A 20,124-nucleotide genomic window follows, 5' to 3' on the forward strand; every position below is an offset into this window, starting at 1 on the left:
AACAGCACGAGGAAATCTCAGAAGGTGATTTAAATTACATGTGTGAAAATGTGCCTGATCATGCAAGAAATCTTGCAGGATAGATATAGATATATTGTTGTGAGAGGTTCATAATAGGAATCTGATAAACATTGTGTATGCAAAACCAATTGCAATTCCCAGAGTCCCTTAAGGGAAGCCATAAATGTCATAAGAAGAGGCTGATGTGCTGAAAAAACCTGGAGATGCCAGAATGTCCTGGGCCGCTTTTATGAGTGTCATCGAATTTTCTACAATACAGTGATGGCACTGGGCAATAGATATTCATCAGGGTGATCCAATGAAAGGAACTATGTTTTATTCCTGCCCTTCAAAGGTGTCTGTACAAGGTGGGAGGAGGATTTTGGTGCTCCAGTGAACATCTATTTTTGGCATATCATAAATTAGGAGTCCACCAAGTACCTATTCAACCGGGGGGGGGGGGGAATCTAAGTCAGTCCCAGGCATAACCTGCTGAAGTGGGCATTTTATTGTGCCAGCGTATGAACTTAAAGAGTGGGAGATGTCCTGGCTCCCAGTTGCTGAAAAAACAAAAGTCTTTAAGAAGGATTCTTTCCCAAGGCGTTAATGTTTAGATCACTTTGGTACACATGCAAATCACTGGTTTCAGGCAATGCACATGGTTAATCCTAACTACAGCTGCAACAAAAGGTGGGTGCTTTTAACTGCCCAAACTTTGGATGTTGTTGCAACACCATCACACACCTTTGGTATAGGAATGAGGTGTACCCATCTTAGGGCTGTAAGTGTTTCTGCAATCTCTCACTATGCCTAGCAGGCATAGTGGATCCTCCTGGACCTAGGTGAAGAGGGAGGTGACTATGTCTTCTGAGAGGTGGCCACGACTGGTGAAATATCACCTTCTGGGTATCTGATAACGCCAGGGTGGGTTGCACAACAAGCACCATGGGTGTGTCAGAGATGTTGCTCTGACAACCCTAGAGAGGGAGGTGGGGTTCATCCATCATGGGGATGGATGAGGCAAGAGAGCAGGTTGAGGGAGTACATACACACATACACACCAAATTCCTGGGCTTTCAGTGTTGGCTGTGATGTGAGAACACGTTGCAGTCTGGTATAGGCAACAGTTTGTAAAAACACATCAGGCTGGAGAGAGATTCTTGGCTGGTGTCTGTTTGGATCCAAGGCTACAACTATAGGAGAAGCAAGACCCTCTTGCAGTATTAATGCTGCGAACCGCTCCATCATAGGCTCAGGTTGTACAGGGTGAGTCTTTTAAAAGAGGCCCCGTGGAACATATGCGCTCTGTATCCATGGGGCCTCTTTTAAAGGACTCACCCTGTATATATGTGTGTAAATAAACCATCTATCATAAAGACACCACAGTCTCAGCTGTGCCTCATTTCCAAAAGGAAACAGGAACCCTCGGTAAGCCACCAAGAACCCCTAGAATCTCGCACCGCTGGGAGATTTGGGGCAGCATGCAGCAATAGTATATTTCAGAACAAACTCTGGCATAATTTAGTCATGCAGACAGATCTGAGTGTCTGGAATGTTCAAGTTGGTTTACAGTAAATTTGAAATAGCTACAGGGCATTCAACAAAGCAAAGCAGAAAGAAAAGGGAAAAGTCTATGGAGAGATTAAGTACATAAAATGAGTCCTGCTGAATCAGGACATTGTCTATCTAGTCTGGCATTTTGTTTCCAGCAGTGTGATCAACCAGCTGCTTCTGGGAAAATTACACGCAGGGCATGCAGTGAAGTCATTAGTCAAGTCATTAGTCATGCCAGCTCTCCACTATTGTCCATTCCCAGCACCTGACATTCAGAGGCCTGCTATTTCGGAACATGGAGCTTGTGTGACAATTCAGCTATTGCAGATGCTGAATGGATTTCCAACAGGAGTCCGCTTGTATGTGCCTTTCATAGCTGGGCAGCCTATCTCATGCATGCTTCTTACATAAGAAATATGAACAGGACTGGAGGCACTTGTAATGAAGTACAGAACAAACTCGTGTTGGCAGTCATCAAATTCCAATCGATTCAGTGGAATCCCTGATATTTCATTTATTTATGTAACAAAATGTATATACCGCTTGATTGCAATGAAATCTCAAAGCTGTTTACAAGGTAGGTATGCCTAAGATGAGGGACGCGGGTGGCACTGTGGGTTAAACCACAGAGCCTAGGACTTGCTGATCAGAAGGTCGGCGGTTCGAATCCCCGTGACGAGGTGAGCTCCCGTTGCTCGGTCCCTGCTCCTGCCAACCTAGCAGTTCCAAAGCACGTCAAAGTGCAAGTAGATAAATAGGTACCGCTCCAGCGGGAAGGTAAACAGCATTTCCGTGTGCTGCTCTGGTTCGCCAGAAGTGGCTTAGTCATGCTGGCCACATGACCCGGAAGCTGTACGCCGGCTCCCTCAGCCAATAAAGCGAGATGAGCGCTGCAACCCCAGAGTCGGTCACGACTGGACCTAATGGTCAGGGGTCCCTTTACTTTTACGCCTAAGATGATGGTCTCCTCTCAGGTCCATTTCTATAGGCGTTACACAGCCAACTATTAACTGCTCAAGGAGAAATTCCATTTCCTTGGATACCTTCAATCAGAATCTCCCAATTATATTAATATTTAGCTATTGTGCTGCTGTGCAGTGTCATAAAAGCAACAGGTTTGAACAAAGCGAGAGGAAGCATGGTAAAAAGGCAGATCACCTGACCTGTTGTGAATTATAGAGGATTCTATTTTTAGAACCCTATTTTTAAAGTGCATCCACTTTTCCACCTTCAACTGATTTGAAAGATGAAAGATCTCAGGGAGGACTGGCTCTGCCATAATGGGAAAGTGAGTCAGCAGGTGCACAGGAGTGGGGAGACAGAATTGCGGAGTTGGAAGGAACCACAAGGCTCATCTAGTCCAACCCACTGCAGTGCAGGAATCTTTTGTCCAATGTGGAGAAGGAGCCATAGCTCACTGGTAGAGCAAGCAGATGGTCCTAGTTCCAGTCCCTAGCATCTCTAGGTGGGACCCCGCTTGATAACCTGGAGAGCGACCACCAGTCAAGGTTGCCAGTACTGAGCTTGATTGATCAATACTATTAGGCAGCCTCTTCCTATGGCCCTAGGACAGAGGTGTGTGTGCCTCATGGCTTGCTATACATACCGTAAACAGAAAAATGTCTTGGTCCAGCCATGCACTGAAGACACTGGTAACCGGAGTCCAAGCTGACATCTCATTAAGATCTATAGGAGTTTACCCATTGGTTTTAATAAGACCAGGACTGCATCTGAAGATGCATCTTGATGAAGCCTTCTGGTGAGCAAATGACTTCATTGAAGCTCTGCTGGCCTTCCAGCTGTTGTACTCTGCAGAGGGCAATATCTGGGCTGATGCAGACAAAGGGAAAGGGCCACATCTCAGTTCTCCAGGAGGACAGGCCTTAAATGCCAAAGATCCTTGATTCAATCTTAATCATCTCCATCCTAGAGAAACACCAACAACTATGTTGGGAAAGACCATGGCTCACAACCCAAAGAGCCACAACAGCAAACAGCACTGTGTTAGACATCCCCAGAATTTAGCTACCAGCATCTTGTCTGGATTTTTAAAAAAATTTATCAATTGATTTCTATCCTGATTTTTGACCCAGAAGGATTCCTAGGTGGTTTACATTGGGTGGGGGATGTGGAAACACAGTACAGTAGAGCTTTTTTTTGGAAATGGTTTCTGAAAAATATTATCAGTGGGTTGCTGAAATTTAAATCCTAAACTGGTAATTGGGAGCATATCTTGCCAGAGCATAAAGAGCTCCCGGTCTATTTACAAGAGCTGGTGCTTATCTGGGTCTTTTCCAGACTGTCACTATTTTGTGGAAGAGATTCGTCACATTCCAGACATTTAGCTTTGTTTAATTAAAATGGATTAAAGATTTCTGGTACAGCAAATTCAGTTTAAAAACAACAACCCACCAACATACTTTTGAGATTGTAAAATGAACTGAAATGTGTGGGATAAATTGACCGGAAGTCATATACTGTAATCTCCACACAAATAAATCAGGATGAATTTTCAGTGAAGACTGGGCATTGTATAATCTCTGTGCAAGCTTTGGCCAAGCAAAGCAGACTGAATGTTCACTAGACAGGTCATCTGGAGGAACCTCAGGGAATCTGAAGGACTGCTTTTTCCCACGTCAACCTGCCAGCTGCTATAAATCTCAGTGTACTGGGATCACCCCCAGAAGCTCTCCTCCAGGGGATCCTGTCACTTGAGGAGACTCCTGAGGATGCCTTTCATTTGGAGAAAAGGGATTCTCCATCACCCCTGAGTACTGACTGTGTGCTCCTTGAAAAAAGCTGTAATCCAGAAAGACCCCATTGTTACACAGTACTGGGTGATGCTGTAGCTGCAGTTGCAAAATAGCCTTGGCTTTTACAATGGGCGAAGCATGTGTATTCTCCATTTCAGTGTAGAGGATGGACTAAACCTCACTCCTGTTGTCAGTCATATGGACCCCCTTTTGCTTCTTTTCATCTCACAACAGCTAAATTGCTCAGCTTCTGAAGGCCTCAGCTTCTGGGAAGCACTCAGTGAAGCATGAGCTATCATCTAACAGAGGAAACAAGAGAGGCACCTGCATCCTATTGTGCCATTCTATTTCTCCACAGGCCATGGTCCATGGACCATTAGTGATCGACTGCCACTGCAACTCCTATCCCTGAAGCTGTCACCTGCACATGTGCTGCCATCCACGCATGTGCAATAGCGACCTCAAATGTACACACAGGTGACTGTGGCTTGGGTTTTGCTTTTGGATTGAAGCTGCTTTGAGGGGGAATGCATTGAACATGCATTGAAAATTGAAATGCATTGGAAAATCTCTCTCTCGTTATTTCCCAAGGATAGCCCTGTGTCGTGAGTACTGTCATGGGCACACAGATTCAAAAGCCAGCTGTGGGGGAATAAACAGTCTGGGTCTCAGGTTTTTCCTCCTTAGCCAGTATACTATTCCAAAAGCGGCAAGATCATCTCTCCAGGACCTGGGGCATGAATTTACTTCCCGCCACTTCTTCCCACCCCACCATCCCTTTTTCCTTTCGAGTCATGTCTTTGACATTGTGAGCCTGAAGCCGGGGGGCGGGGCAGGGAGAGAATGCTGTCTTTTCTGCTGCTGATCTTCTGTAAGCAGCCCTGGGTGTGCTTTAAATAGATAAATTTAAGTGCCTTTCTCAAATAAATAAGCAAAGAAGTAAGCAAACTTCTCTAGACGGATGAAGAATATTGTCACAATACACATACAGAGGTTGCACAGAAAAGGCACAGGGCTTGCCTAGCTACTCGAACTCGTGGCTTTTTCATGAAAACTAAACAAAAAATGAATCGTGTTTTAGAGGGGTTCTGGTTTGGAATCTGGTGGTGCATGGATCTTGCTTGGGCTAGAAGTACTCAGTCCCCAGAAGCAGACAAGCTGCATTGAACCGGGTCCCTGTAAGCCCTGCCCATTCTTATCCTGCCCCATCACACTTAACTGCCTAGAGGGGAGCTTTTAGAAGACAGCATCATGCTCAGATCACACATGGAGGCATATGAAGGGATGGAGGAGAATTCTAAAGAGAAGGCAGCATGAAACGATCAAGCACAGCTCCACTCTACATCCCCAAAGGCTGGTCTCTCCATCATTGGATTTTTATGTATACAGTATCCATGCAGACACTCACACAACAAAGAAATGAAGAAACAAGTACAAAATTTCATTATTTCCTGGCAATTCCAGACATCCTACATTAGCCTGGGTAGTGAAGGTTTTGTTTGTTTGCTTGCTTGCTTGCTTGTTTTTGTGTATGAACATTTGCAGCACATCTTCCAAATCGGCTCGGCTGTTCCTACACACTCGCAGTACGACTTCTCAAGGAATCATTATGAAGCACACTGTGAATGCAAATTAAGCAGAGCACATCACACTCCAGCAGATCCTAACTGGCCAGTGGCATGATATTGAACTCCAGCCAGGGCAATTAGTTCTAATACTGCCATTAAGAGTACAAATTGACATGATCAAATCAGCTCTGAAACAAACCATTTCAAATTACAGCTCCCCAGTCCTCTTCAATGTGCCATTTTTTTTCTATAGGAACTGGCTTTGCAGCCTAGACTGCAGAAGTGGAGCCCAGCTAAAAAAGAAATGGTAGTTTGTTTGTTTTATTTACCGTGTTTTTGCACTCCGCTTCAGACCAACAGCACCTTGCAACAGTCAGTAACCAGGCAGTCCCTGCTGAAAGGCCTATACCACTTTGCATACCGCTACTCGAAATTATCTATAAGCACTGAACAACTGAATTGCATAAATATGAGCATTCAGCATGCTAAAAACAATTCAGCAATCCAATAAATGGATAATACAAAAGCTGGTTACACTTCAGGGGAAGCTTGGTTAAACGAGGCATTTTTAGCAAGCATCTAAAGGATAAAACAGAGGGAGCTTTCTTAATATGCATGGGAAGGGAGCTCCATAACACTGATGCTGCTGCACTAAATGCTCTGCTCCTGTTGGCTAGAGAACAGACATAATATGACACTGATAGAAGCACCTCCATTGTTGAACGTAGTGGGATAAAATGATCCCTTGGGTAAACTGGTCCCAAACTGTTTAGGGCTTTATAAACCAGCACCAACACCTTCCATTTGGCCCACTAGTAGTGCAGATCCCTCAGCCAGGGTGTTATCTGCTGTCCAAACCCATTAACAGAAAGCTGCCATGTTCTGTGCTAGCTATAGCTTGCAGATCAGTGTTAAGGTTGGTCTCACGCAGAACACACTGGAGTAATCCCATCTCAAGGTAACCAGTGCTTGGACCGCCAATGCCTGAACATGACACATAAAGGAAAAGGGACTGAGAGGGAGGGAAGGAAGGCTGGTAAAACAAATTCAACCCAACACCTTTCCTCACTTCCCTTAGAGATCATCCAAGCTGCATGCCCCTCACTTTACAGATCGCCCAGACCTGCACCCCATCCCCTTACAAATCACTCAAAACCTTGATTACAGGTTTTGATTGCTGAAACTGAGGACACCCAGTCCACTCACACATCATCTATAGCAGTGGTGGTGCCAGGGCAGGGGAATGAAGGGAAGAAGGACCTCTTCCCACAAGCAGCTGCAACAGGGGATCTGACCTTCTCCCACAAGCAGCTGTACTAATCTGATCTGTACTTTCCACTCTGCCCACCTCCATCTACCTGCCTCCAGTTACCTTCTCCTCACCTCCTTGCTGGCCTCAGCAGCTCATTCGCTTGTCTGCCTGCTCAGTTGAACCATGCTCCTCCCCTTACAGTTCTGCCAAACTGTGGCCCAGGCAAGCTGCAGAGGAGCAAGTAAGACTGGCTGAGACAGATCCCCAGGATCCATTGTGCTCTGCTGTCCTCCACCTCAGATGCTGAGGTCAAAATATCAGTGTCAGTATGACATGCACAATGGCAGCATTCTTGTTTGGGAGCTGTCCCAGCCTGTCCTGTCCTGTTAGTAGCCACGCAAACTGCAGCATGACAACAGCCTTACAATTTTATTATATAGTAAGATATATGCATCCAATGAAACATTTGTTGTACCTTTTACCATTGCTGATTATTCTGTTTTCTTTTCTTGATGCTTATTTGTTAATTTATGTCATTTGTTAGTCTAAAGCGCATTCCACATAAGGGGAGCTATTTATTTTTACACGTAATTAAAAATGTCTACAATTAGACATTTGGGGATAATTTGGAGATAAACACATAGGCAATTTGCTGCTGGGAGTGTCCACCAGCCTAGCTGGTCTGTCTGTCTGTTCCAGGTATTTGCTAACACTTAGACATTACCATAGTTCCTGGTGCCAGTAGCTTCACAGGAGGGCCATTACAAGCCACCCCTCTGTGCTGCAGTTTTCTGGCAGTTGCATACCCCCAAATATGATTTATTGAAAGTGTGTGTTATCTAACTTGGAGCAGGTCACATGGTGAAAAGGAAGGATTGCAATGATTATTTGTTCTGAGCTGTGAATATGCAAGGTGATTTCAATAGATAAAACCTCCATGACAAAGGGAAGTATAAAGAGCCAGCCTTCTCAAAGACAAGCAGGTGAAAGCCTGGACCATTGTTAGACCACTGTTGCCATCCTTGCAGCTGTAAAGTTTCCCCAAATGTATAATCTCCCAGTCGCTGAAGATTTTGTCTCTTCAGCATCATGAAAAGTAGGTGCTAATTTCTGTTGCTCCAAGGATACCTGCTTTTTGGCAGGGCAGCTCGTATAAGATTGAAATTTGCAGTCTAATCCGATATATGTTTATTCAAAAATAAACCCCACTGAATTCAGTGGATTTATCCCCAATTTAATATGCATAGGATTCAATTCCAGCCTTGGGAATGCAGCGTAGAATAACACACTTATTCCACTTTCTTAACTTTGAAGTTGAAGAAATGTGAGGAAAACAGTAAGTGACAAGATGTTATTGGCTGCAACCCAGAGAAGATTAAATGTTTCCTACAGTGTAATCTTATATGTGCTTCTCAAAAGTCACATGGAATTAAATAGAACGGTGCAAGCCTAACCGTGCCTACTCAGAAGTAAGTCCTGCTGAATTTAGTAGGGTTTACTTCCAGGTAAGTGGGGTCAGTGCTACAGCCTTATGCCCAGCAGGGAGTGATACTATAATTGACCTGACCTCCTAACACCAGCATCACTGCCCTTTATTGAGCTGGGGGCACAGCAATGAGGTCTGGGTGGTACAAATCCAGTGCTGCCGCTGGTGTGCCCACACTGCCCTCTCCCAACGTTGCCACCACCCTGTCCTGCCTTGGCACTGTCCTAGTAAGCAACAGTGATGCCAGGGCTGGGAGGTCAGGTCTGCTACCACAGCCTTCACCACCTGCTATTCCTGCTCCCAGGTAAGTGGGTATATGGTATAGCCTAGGCGGCAATCTTATTTCCACTTAGTTGGGACCAAGTCCTGTTAAAACAAGGTGACTTGTTTCCAAGAAAACACATATGCAATTGCACTGCAAATCTCTTTGAAATCAATGGGCTTCAAACCCTGAGTTAATTGCTGAAATCCCACTGATTTTCAGAGGAAAATGCAACCCAAATCCATTTCTAAACACATTTACATAGAAGGCACTGCCAATTATTTGAATGGATTTTTTCCCCTGCATATACTTAGGATCAAACCAGAGTTTTCGTGTTCAGATTGGTTTTTTCATACACCAGTTGTCTGGATTTATCAACTTTGACTCTGTAAACAAGAAGCGTCATACGTCTTCTCCAAATTGAATTTAATAAGGTACTCCCTCAAACCTAAGAGTTTATATTGTACCAACACTTATACAAATACATCTGTGGGGCTTTTAGCATAAGCCCTAATTGCAGTCAGAAGATTTGGCTTGAGTTAATAAATCCTATTACGCACTATTCAGTAGTTTGCATCATTTCTGGAGCCTAATTGCCTGCGTCCCACCAGTTAGTCATATGGACAGCTCTGCTCATCTGAATTAATTAGACTCAGATGTTAACCTGCTGTGTAATGTACAACTTCCGATGTTTGACAATTGCTTCATGAATAAAAGTCCATCCCTGAGCTTCCTTGATGTATAAGGAAATGTGAAGTATATGAACCATTTCCTTTCATTTGTAGTGGCTTCTTCCAGAATTCAGGGAGCTAATTTTAACAATTGTATGTACAGTGAGTCGATGGAACAAAGAGAAATAGATGCAGGACTAGTGGCCTTGGAGAGCATGTTTAATATGGGCAGGATGAGGCTCCTCAAGAAGAAATAAGTCGTGGCAGGATCAGAGCCAGACAAACAGGATGTACTTGAGATCTCCTGCAGGGTCATGTCTTGTCATTTTGTCTGGGTGGTACGCATTCAAGGATGCCTCTGAGACAGGGAGATTTACTTTATTCAGGGCTAGAGTTGTCATCTTCTCAGCCTTTGGTCCACTGGCAGCAATATCCAACTAACACATCCCATTAGTGCAAGGATTTCTGCTTGCGCCATGAGACATTCCTCCCTCTCCTCCCCTCCTCCCCATGCACTAGAGAGTTTGCTCTAGAGTGTTGGGGGAACCCCTAGAACAGATTTAGGGGCTACATGGGGAAAGGAGAGGGGGAGAACGTTCTGTTGCACAAGCAGAAATCCTTGCAAGCAGAAATCACAGCATTAAGCTTCTGAGATTCATTTTCAGCATGGCAGACCTAATACATTTTGCTACTCAAGGCAGAGGGCAAGAAGATATCCTACCCCATCCCATAAACAGAAGCTGCCCAGATACCATCCTGCACAGAGGGGCCTGAAAGTCGCCCATTAACAGCACTTGGGCAGCAGACTGAGCAGGTACACAGCTCACCCGGTCCACCACTTTTTAAAGTAGCTTCCAAAAGTGTGGCATGTAAAAATTATTAGCAAGATCATAGCAATTATCCATACCTGTTCAGGGAGATTAGAATGATAGTCATTTTCTTCAAGAGTGATATTTGTTTTATTTATTTAAGGAGACAAGATTTGTACAAGATAATGTTAGGACACATATATCAGCTGTGGAATGTTGTGGGTAAAAGTTATTTATTCTAGCTGGGTTTATAAGATGTGGAAGATGTAACATGCTTTGTATCACCTTGTCTTGAATTTTCCGGTTTGTTCTCCCTTCTATACATGAAGTACAATCAGCTTTATCGGAAATTACTATAGTGGATGAGAAAATACTGCGCAGACTGAGAACTCCTGTGCTTTCAACACTCATCATGCATGCATGCATGCAACTCAAACAAACAAGCTCTTATAGGAATGTCAGAGAAAATGGACAGTATTTATAGGTACAGCAGATTCTGTTCTTTTGGTTTCCTCCAAGATGTATTGCCATCATTTAAGAGTTTTGCGCAGTTGTCAAGAAATGGAGCAGGAGGCACAGACACTTGTGGAGAAAGCCACGAGCATCGAAACTGATAATCTGAAAAGGGGGAAGGGTGAGGTGCCTTTAGTCACTATAGGCATGAAGCTAATCGTGAAGAACTGATTTTGCAAAAAGCGGGATGCATTAAGGACTGTTCTGTTACCTACTGCCCTGCTAATGGATTGCAGCCATTTCTGATCTTTTTGAGTCATCTACATTTATCTGAGGGTGTATTCAAATGCACAAAAGGCTGCTTTAAATTCAGTCACAGGGAGTAGAATTATCCCTCTCTCTGGTCAAGCTCCTAAACCTGACATGAGAAAATCAGCACAGTTTGCGCCCCCCACCTTATGCCTCTATTAGCTGAAATTTCACCATTGTTCGGCATGGTAAACAACATTGTTGTTAAGTAAGGGTGGGGGACCCACAGCCCTTCAGATCTTGTTGTACTCCTGTTCCCATCAGCCTCAGACATAATGGACAATGGTCATGGATTATGGGAGCTGTAGTCTGGTACAGGGCAGAGTGCCAGATACTGAGGGGTGCATAGCAACAGACCTGTATATGCCACATAATAAATAATATCTGTATATGCTGCATTGCACTCTCTAAGATAGCCTGCTTATGGAGGATGCTGTCCCACTGCCCACATTGAAGTAAGATTCAGCTGCCACTTCAGCCAGTTGTATGTGGAGGGGGAGGCAGTTTCACTTTCACCCAGCCCTAGACCAGCAACACTGGGAGGACCACTGCTCTTCAGTTGTTCCAGAAACACAAAATGGCCACAGCATCGTGAGGAAAAGCCCTTGCTCCCCGGCCTCTGTGAGGAGAGAGTCATTTGTCAACCTCACATCACCACATAAACTTTCCAGGGCTTGTCAAGGCAAACAGTGCAAATGCAAGGTGAAGGTTGGAGAATCTGGCTGGTGAGATCCAACAGAAGGACTATTCCTCACTGCCATGAACTGGCAGGACAATGGGGAAGGGGAACCCAGCAAGGGGTGCAGCCATGACTGGGACCCACAGGCCAAGACGGGGATGGGAAAAGAGAGGTTGGGGTTGTGAAAGTACACACAGGATGGCAAGGGGATGGGAGTCAGTATGCAGGGATCAGAAGAGCAGGACTCTTCATCAGAGCTAACGAGGCCCCTGTCTCCATGAACAAGGCAAGCTCTGAGGCGTAGGGGGAGGCATGTTCTAAGAGGCTGAGGCAGGCCCACAGCCCAGGTGGGGCTCATTAGCTTGGGAAGGAGGGGTGATTCCTCAGCTGGAGTAGGCTCAGGACAGGTGAAGGTCACATTCCTCATTAAGCCCAGGTGCTGTGATCAAGATGCAAGGCATAAAAGGGAAGCAGAGCTGAGGTGCTTGGTCTGCTCAAGTACCTATGTTGAGGGAACATGGCTTGGATGCTCCTGGACCTCTATGGGACTGTGCTTTGGGTTTGACTCTGGACTTGGCTTACTTGGATTGACCCTGGACTGTGTTTTCTGACTATGGACTTTGCTTACATGGATTGACCCCCAGACCGCTGGTCTTGACTGTTGAACTTTGGACTTGATGTACTGTGTATGCCAGCGAGAATTGCTTCCAGGTAGGCCAGGGGTACAGGACACTCATGGAATAAACACTACATGGCCATACTAAGCCTACCACTGTACTAGGGGTACTGACAAGGGGGATAAACATGGCCTGATCTTCTTCCTGTTCCTTTAACAGGATTTGATATGTAGGAGATTTATTATTTTTAAATAGCATGGAGGCAAATATACTATTCAAATGCTAATTGCAGCAAGTTTAGGGGCAACTGGGAACTTTCCCTTCTGAGTGCAGCAGCCCTATGTGGTGAACCATTTGGCAGTGAAGGCTCTTAGGCTCCCAACTGTTCCTGCCTACTCAGACAGGAAGGAAGGGGCTATAAAGAGAGGCAGTGTGGTGCAGTGGTTAGCATGTTAGACTAGGTCCTAAGAAACCAGGCTTCAAATCCCTACTCAGCCATGAAGCTCACTGGGTGACTTGAGGCCAGTCACTCATGCTCAGCCTAAATTACCTCATAGGGTAGTTGTGTGGATAACATGGGGAGGGGAAAATTATGTATATGCAATAAAATGGATGGGTGGATGGATTTGTGCTTTGGGTTGCGGCTTTGTCTGAGGAACGTTGGTCTTCCTGGCTTTGTTGTGTCTCTGGCTCTGGATCCTGCCTTAACACAAAGACCTGAACGAGCTGAGTTGCTTCAAAAGCAAACCATGTAGGCAGGAATATAGGCAAAGTGATACCCTCCCGATTCTATTGGGCTACAGTTCCCATTATCCCTTACCATTGACCATGCTGGTGGGAGCTGAAGTCCAATGGCATCTGGTGAATGATGTCTTTCTTAATATGCCTTGACTTCCCTTCAGTGCCCCTGAGAAATTAGTGCACTGGGTCTTTTGGAAGAAATCCCTTCCAAAGATGACTATTACAGTCAAACCTCGGAACTCGAATGGCTCTGTTCTTGAACATTTCGGCTCCCAAATGCTGAAAACCCAGAAGTAAGTGCTCTGGTTTTCGAATGTTCCTCGGAAGTTGAACAGCTTATGAGGTGTGTTTTTCATTTCCCCCCATTAACTTTGCAGCCAGCCCACTGATCCTTGGTCTTCCGGAATGGATTATGTTTGAAAACCAAGGTTCCACTGTAATTGTTATTAACTAGGTAGTATTTATACCCTGCCCATCTGGCTGGGTTTCCCCAGCCACTCTGGGCAGCTTCCAGCACATATAAACATAATAAAACGTTAAACATTAAAAACTTCCTGAAACTCCTGAGGTGCTATTGTAACAGTTTTAATAAAAAAAAAAGAAAGCTATCGTGTCTTTGCCATTTTGCACATCATCCATCAGTAAGGTAAAGTAAACACTAGATGGCATGGTAACCGTTCCAAACCAACATGCAATGCGGATGCTTAATAAACCACTGAGCCAGATGGATCAAAATACTTCAGTTAGGAGAAACAAAACAGCCGTTGATGTCGTTCGATGGATGAGTCTATTTCTAGTCCATGTTTCTTCCACAGATGTTCATTTCTGTTCTAACACATTTTCTGCAAATTTTCTTTTTTAAAAAAAAAATTGTGTGAAAATTCACATTTAAATAGGCATTTCTTGTGTGTTTTATCATCATCATTATGCATATTGTACTACTTACTATTTGTTTTACAATTTGTATTTGATTTAATGAAACAACAACTCACAAATGGCACAAGCTAGGGTCCTTGTCTATAGATTGCTCTGTTAGATCACTTATTACAATTTATAAATATGATACTATCAATATGCAAAAATACATACATACATATATATATATTAAAATCTACTTTCTCTTAAAATGTAGTCCATCTCAAAACATGCATTTCTGAATGTGTTTTATGTCAGAATATGATTCTGGTTTTGAGCTGAAAACCACCTCATGATAATTGGAGAAGTGAGGATCCAGCCTATTTTCAAATCTTCACATTAGTCTGGGAGTTACAGAACAGGTCAGTCTGCATAGAATTTGTAAGGCAGAAGCTACCACATCTTGTGACACAACTTCCAGGAGACAAATGCCAATCCTGTAGTGGCTGGCTGGCTCCTGACCTTTGTTCAGTAGGCTACAATCCAGCATGGTAGAAATTGGAGGTTTCTTCTACACACACACACACACACACGGTTGCCATATTTCAAAAAGTGAAAATCCAGACACAAAAATTGTTGAGCTTTTTTCGACAGAGTTGTTGAGGGGAATAGGGCTTATAGATCGCTGCATTTGGTCCACAGGCCTGAGCTTCCTCACTTCTAATTTAGGGGGAAATTGCCCTATCCCTCATTAATCCTTTTGTGTAATTCTTGCAACACATATCTGAATTAAGATCCCCTCAACTTGGCACTCAGATTCAGATTTAATAGTGCAATCCTATGTATACTCACTCAGAAGTAGGTGTTATTATGCATAGAATTGCTGCCTCAAAGCTCTGTCCCCTCCCCCTCAAATATATACAAACACGAGAATAATGCTAATAGACACTGAAATGCAAGTTTAACTCCAGCTACCAATAGCAAAAGAACACGCAAGATGTGTTGACAAACACAGGTTACTTTTAGGAGAAACTCTAGAAAGAGTAAAGCAAAGCAACAACTATTTTTATTTTGTCTCCTCTTTTTTAATTTCCTTGCCACCTTTTCCATTCTCTCCAAGTCATAGGCTGCTGGTGAAGCAGCTGTACTTGGAAACTTGAGCTGCAGCAGCTTGAGAGAGATCACAGAACTTTTCTTTCTGAAACAGAATTACATCATGCCTTAATCTAGGAAGACGGTTCCATTTGCGATTGGCATTAATATTGAATATAGCCAGGCTCCTTTCTGACATTGGCAGATTGCTGCGGGCTTCGCTATTACCATTAAATGGTCCCAAATCTTCCTTCTGTCATCCTATAAATATTACCATTTCTCCTTACCTTCCTTTTCAGCTTGCTGCTGGCTTGCCAAAAGATGAATTCAGCACTCTGCTTTTGCAGCGTGATAATAATTTAAAGTAGGAGTGAGATTTTAATTAATGTCTTGCAATGGAATAGCCTGCTCAAGGGGCCTTCGATTTCCGGAGTTGAATTATCAGTTTCCTTCTTGAAATGCTGGGCATTGAGGTTTCTAATCTGCATTACAGGTGGATGGCTGACTTTAGCAGTTATTAAGAAATACATTTTTTTTATTCAACAAAAGACATAGAAGGGTAATCTTTTGTAGGTCTCCGTTTGTTATTTTTCATGGATGGCACCTTCAAATGTCTCATCAACTTAAATTTAGGCTATGTACATTAGTGGCTTGAAATGCAGGAAGGTAGTTTCCCCTCACTATGTTTGAGGTTGCTATACAGACCAGACAATGCATGGGGATACCCTATTCCCATTACCTGATTTGTTTCCTTGCGCTGAACCTCAGTCACTGAAGCTATGATCTGCACACGTGAAATGGCCACCTGAACTGTGTACACCTCAGCTTGGTTGCAACTTCCATTTTCTAATCGAATGGAAGCTGGTTTGAGGGGAAAGTGCAGCAAACAGTAGTTTTTCCTCAGGAATGCGGCTAATGTCATGTGTATTCACGCCAACAGCGGGAGCATACAGGAGCCGGAGTAAGCCATAGTGTGTACTCAGCCTTAGGTTTAAATTGACAGCCCAAACCTATGCATCTCTACTTAGAAGGAAGTTCCACTGAGTTCAGTGGGTAAATACATAGCAGGGATGGTCAACTTATGACTTTGGGCTACATCAGGCTTCCTCAAACTCGGCCCTCCAGATGTTTTGAGACTACGATTCCCATCATCCCTGATCACTGGTGATGCTAGCTAGGGATCATGGGAGTTGTAGGCCAAAAACATCTGGAGGGCCGAGGGTGAGGAAGCCTGGGCTACATGCAGCCCTTGGCATAATTTAATGGGTGTTAATGCGGGGCTCTTGGAAGGACAGAAGCAGGACAGGAGGAGAAAAATGGAAGGAGCCAAAACAGATGAAGCAATGGAAGGAGGAGGAAAAGCCTTCTGCAAGTGATTTGTTCAGACCGCTGGCAAAAGCAGCCTAGGAGATGTGAGCAGAAAAGGGGGGGGGAGAGAGAGAGCACAAAAAGTGATAGCATCCCACTTTTGGCTCTGGGTCCTGGGCAATGCTAGTTTTGGCTCTGCCCACCACTCCTATCATGCATTCCCCACCCAAGAAATGTAGAGAACCAAATTTAAGAACAGGGAAAAATGAGAAACCAAGAGAACCAAAATGGACAGGCCTGTCCATCCTTATTGTCAATGCTAAAGTGGCACAACCCACACTCAAGCAGGCTTCAGAGAACTCCCACTTTTGCAGAAGTTGAAAAAGATACTGTTTTGAAATGTAGCAGGGGACACACAAAGCTGTTCAGTGAGTATTGAGCATGTTCAGTGCCTGCAAAATCTGCTGGGGGAAAGAAAGACAGAAATATTCAGGAAGAAAGCATGGCTGCTTGGCTGAAACAGGTACCCCATGCCGTTGCAAATCCCACTTGTCAAGCCTAAACGTTATGGATAAACGTATCTGCCATTTGTCTATCTCTTTTAAAAACAAAACAATGGCACGTGGACATACTTGCCATCATATTTTGTAATAGTGAATGCCCTACAGTAATTATGTACTGGGCCACTGACAGTACGGACAGCCACAGACAGGCAAGAATGGGGAACTAACCCAACACACTACACGGACAATTCTTAAAATTCTAAGGGCCCCCCAGACATCCTTTTTATTGTGCATTCACAATTATTTGTGTGCTCATTGTGGTACTGAGATGGTGTAGTAACGTTACCATCCACCTGCCCTCTTTCACTCGGCCACACTGCCCAGTCTCTGCTCTCCGGCAAGATAGGACGCCCTGAATAGCCCAGGCAAGCGGGGGTTACGTCTTTTTCAAAACAGGGCAAAATATACTGGTAGCTGCCACCACCCCTTTAACCTGGGGAACTCCAAGCCACAGCCTCAAGGGGAAAGGCTGCGCCTCAAATTAGTACCGGTTTCCCCCAACCCTGCAGTTTGTAACTACAGGCAGAAATACATACGGTAGGCGTCACAGAGCGTAAGGCAAGGATTAGCTAATTCCCAGAAAGGCACACAACTAAACAGTTTCTTTTCTTAAAAGATTTATTTTAAAAAAGAAGGACATAATAACACTTGCTAACTTGCAGGCACATCACTTGAGGGTTACAGAAGTAAAATAAGAACATTGTAAAATATAACTAACTTTCTACTTACAGCACACACTTGTTGGTTAGGATAGAAAAGTCTTTAAGTCCGTAAATGAAAAGAACAGCAATTCTCCATCACAATAGGCAGCTAATTAGATGTAGCTTCTAGCCGGGCTCAATGCGGATTGCATAGCGCGCTTGACCATTCATTTCTCAAGTCTCTTATCCCCAATACACACGTGGGAACGGACCCCCAAGACCAATCATAACTTTAGATTATTTTCAAATTCACCAATGACTGACTTGCTGATTAATCAATCTAACATTAGACAGCTGGAGCAATTAAGAACCCAGAGCCAGATCAAGGGGTATCCTCCCTTCCTGAGTGGTATGCAGATGTAGCCACTTAGGAGATAACATCAGTGAGAAAATGCGAATAGCGTAGGACCCAGGTGTTAAATCCTTCAGTAAATCAGATCCTCCCCTACCATAACTGTTCCTTTTGGACGCCTGTTAGTCTAGGGGTAAAACAACAGAATTCCTTTCCCAGGGTCCTTGTGGCTTGTTGGTTTCCCACAAGGCTTCACTCCCTTACTTGACCAAGGAATGGCTTTTAAGAATATACTAACTTTACTACAGATGGTCACATGTGACCCTACTTTAATACTGTTTGCACCTGCAAAGGTTTTGGAACAGTCACACTGCTTCATTTCTGATCAGCGCATATTCCACAACTTCCTGCTGAAATTTCATGGCCTTTTATACCACAAATGCTCTGGCTTATTTTGTCCTGTTTTTGTTGCACTATAGGCCCTTCAGAGAGCAATAATGTGGTAGCATTGGGAATGCATTGCAGAAGAAGCTGAAGCAGAGTAAGTCCACCACTAATGCCCTATTACTGGTTCAAGAGAGCGTGGCAGAATATAGAATACACTTGCAATACAATACCTGGCTGGAGGTGCCCTAAGGAAGGTCAGCACTGGCGTCGTCACATTTCCACTAGTCATATTGACTGTGGAGATGGTGCTATTCTCTTCCCATAAATAGAGAAAACACCTCTTGCTGTGGGAGACGACATGTAGTGGCACGAGAATTGGTATTTTAGATGGATGTGTCAGAAGTCTTGTGGTGTGAAAATCAAGCACTGAAACGATCCTTCATGCTGAACTATCCATTTTCAGAGCATGAGACTTACAGTAAAATGTTAGTGCCTCCATTAAACCCCCCTCCCCCTTTCCCCCCTGTGACAAGAGCTGTCAGCTTAGCCTTTGCTGGGTGCTGTGATTCAGGTCTCAATTCCAAGGCAGTAAATGAAGTGCACACTGTTAAAATCCATTTCTCAGTACAAACTGCTGCCAGCTTTACAAGCTGTCTCTGCAATTAAGAATATGTAAGGCGATCCCCTGCAGAGAGGAGTACAGTAGCAATGAAGGGAATGAAGTCAGGTTGAATCCTAGGCCAGCAAATAATTTTCTCCTGGCAGGACTTAGTAGGAGACACAAGCAGATCATGAAGCCATAGCTGACTGGTGACAGTCTAGACCTGTTCCACTCCACTCCAAGCTCTCCAGAGCTTTTTTTTCAGCTGGAACTTGCCAGATCTTAGTTCCGGCTCCTCTTAGGGAGTACAATTGCCATTTTAAGAGAACGAGGGAGGCGTTCATTTGTTCCGTCACCTCTTTTTCTAGAAAAAATTGCACTGGACCTCTCAATGGCATGTGTGGACATTTCCTTGCATTTTCAGACGTCATTTCATATAAAGTAAATTTCTAATTCTTTTATATATTGAGAAATAAGGGGATATGTGCAGGCAGCATCCAATCTAATTGCTAACAAAGAAGGAATAAAGGCCAGGGCTGCCCCTACTATTACTAGGCAGGGTGATGTGGCCACCACCGTATGGAAAATGCTGGGTGGTGTGGAAGGGCAGTGGCAGCAGCCCCCAGGCATTTTTCCTAAGGTGCCACTCTTCTCCTCTGTTGGAAGACAAAGCTATGTGTGTTGTGCCACCTTTCCTGTCCTTCCTGAGTTAGCCTGTTGCCCAGATGCAGTGTTGAAGTCAGATTCAGCTGCCACTTCAGTCAGCATCTGTATGTGGATTGTGGAGGATGTCACATTGCCCTGTGCCTCAGGCAGCAAAATGTCTTGGGCTGGCCCTGGAAATCTGCATTCCAGCCAATGGGGTTGATTTGAATAAGGGGTGCCAACTTGAACAAAATATTGAGGGTGGGGGGAGTAAGCCCTGCCCCACATAATAGATCACGAGATGTGGCGTGCACACACCATTTGAATGGCAATGCCCATCAATTGGTGGGGGCTCAAATATTTTAGGGGGGGGCAAGGGGACCTCAGCCCCATGGAATTTAATACTATACTGTGTTTTGGTGTTACATGAGTGCTCCTTGGGCTCATTTGCTTCCTCCTCTCTCACCTTGTGGCTTGCCTGACTTTCTCTTTCACAGCAATTCAGAGTTTGTTGGACATCTGAAGT

This window comes from Podarcis tiliguerta, assembly GCF_965153285.1.
Source record: "Podarcis tiliguerta genome assembly, chromosome: 12".
NCBI classification, from domain to species: domain Eukaryota; kingdom Metazoa; phylum Chordata; class Lepidosauria; order Squamata; family Lacertidae; genus Podarcis; species Podarcis tiliguerta.